This window comes from Ailuropoda melanoleuca, chromosome 17 (assembly GCF_002007445.2).
Source record: "Ailuropoda melanoleuca isolate Jingjing chromosome 17, ASM200744v2, whole genome shotgun sequence".
In the NCBI taxonomy this organism is placed as follows: Eukaryota; Metazoa; Chordata; class Mammalia; order Carnivora; family Ursidae; genus Ailuropoda; species Ailuropoda melanoleuca.
This window is the reverse complement of record NC_048234.1, coordinates 19,201,176-19,203,409: the sequence shown is the minus strand read 5'-3', so window position 1 is coordinate 19,203,409 and position 2,234 is coordinate 19,201,176.

The window sequence follows — 2,234 nt, the reverse complement described above, 5'->3', positions numbered from 1 at the left end:
CTCCAGACCCTAACCACTTCAGTTTGAATAACTACAGCTTCCTTCTAATCATGCTCCTTGCCTTTTGTTTTTAGCCACCATTTTCTCAATATTTATAATAAAGCCACTATAATTCTCCTTCGATGTATGTCTGTCATCATAGCACTTTCTTAGTATTATGGTGGCTCCTCACTGAGTGAAGTTTAAATCCAAACACCTTGGCCTCCCCATTTAAGATCCCCACAATGAGCTTCCAATCTATCCCTTTGTCCCTCCTTCTCCCTACTCTCTTATAACCGGGGTGGGCATTTTTAAATTTTCTGTAAAGGGTCAGATAGTAAATATTTTGGGCTTTGTGGGCCACGTGATCTCTGTCACAACTACTCAACTCTGCCATTATAGTGCAAAAGCAGCCATACATAATATGTAAACAAATGAGTGTGGCTGTGTTCTAATAAAACTTTATTTACAAAAACATAGAGTAGACCAGATTTAGCCCCCAGACCACACTTTGACAAACTCTGCCTTTTAAAAAACCCGTCACTCCACTGGACCTTAAACTCATATCAGCAACACCCCATTAGAGCCATAAAGAGGACAAGGTAATGGTTTGACGCAGTGACACATATGCGGGATATCTGGCAGGGTCTGGGCTTCATATCTGATACATCATCAAATTTACTGTAGCAGCAAGACTTTTTGTAAATGTATTAATTCAGTTAGATCATTTTACTGATTCAAAGATCAAAAAATCTTGTAGGGCTGTATTTCAAATCTTTTCCAAGCTGTGGTACATGAATTTGCTATACTAAGACAAATAAATGGGTTTATTTCTCTACCATATNAAGCTGTGGTACATGAATTTGCTATACTAAGACAAATAAATGGGTTTATTTCTCTACCATATGTTTAATATCTGGACAAGTCATCAGTTCAAGCTCTTCTTGCTACCCTCACCAGCAGATACACACCCTAACTCATGCAGTCTTTTTTTTCCCATGATGCTATTGCTTTTTTAAAATTGTGGTAAAATATACATAACATAAATTAGCCATCTTAACCATTTTTAAATGTACAGATATAGTCATGTTCTGCAAGCATCACTACCATCTCCAAAGCTCTTTCCATCTTAAAAATTGACACTTTATACCCATGAAATAATAACTCCCTATTCCCCACTTCACCTTGCCCTTGGCAACCACTAATCTACTTTGTCTCTATGATTTTAGTTACTCTAAAATACTTCATTTACATGGAATCACATCGTATTTCTCTTTTGGTGACTGGCTTATTTCACTTAGCATAATGTCTTTTAGGTTCATCCAGGTTGTAGCATATGTCAGAATTTCTTTTCTTTTTAAGGTTGAATACTATTCCATTCAGTGTATACAGTATATTTTGCTTATCTGTCCATTGGCACCTAAGGTTGCTTGCAAGTTTTAGCTATTGTGAATACTGCTGTCATGAGCACGGATATACAAATATATCTTTGAGACCCTGTTTTATTTTCTGCATACATATTCAAAAGTAGAATTGCTGGATCATATAGTAATCCCATTTTTTCAAATGACCAATTACCATTTTATTTTATTTTTGTAGCAAAACCCCAGTTTATTTATTTATTTTTATTATTATGATATGTTAGTCACCATACAGTACATCATTAGCTTTTGATGTAGTAAATCCCATTTTTAATTTTTTGAGGAATTGCCACATTTTTCCCACAGTGGGTATGTATTTTACATTCCCACTAATGATGTGCAAGGGTTCCAGTTTCTATGCATCCTCCCCAACATGTGATTTTCCTGGTTTTTTGGCAGTAGCCATTCTAGGATATGAGGTGGTATCTTGTTCTGGTTTTGATTTGCATTTCCTCTACGATTAGTGATATTGAGCATCATTTCATGTGCTTTTTGGCTATTTGTGTATCCGAGAAAGATTAGTATTAGTTTTATTTTAAATGTTTGGGAGAAATCACCAGTGACACCAGCAGATCCAGGGCTTTTCTTTGTTGGGTGATTTTTAAAAATATTTTACTTTATTTATTTGAGAGAGAGACCTCGTGCAAGCAAGTGGAGCAGCAGAGGGAGAAGGAGAAGCAGACTCCCCGCTGAGCAGGGAGCCCGACATAGGGCTCGATCCCAAGACCCCAAGATCATGACCTGAGCCAAGGGCAGACTCTAACCTGACTGAGCCACCCAGGTGCCCCTGTGGGGAGATTTTTGATTACTGTTTGAATCTCCTTATTAGTTATA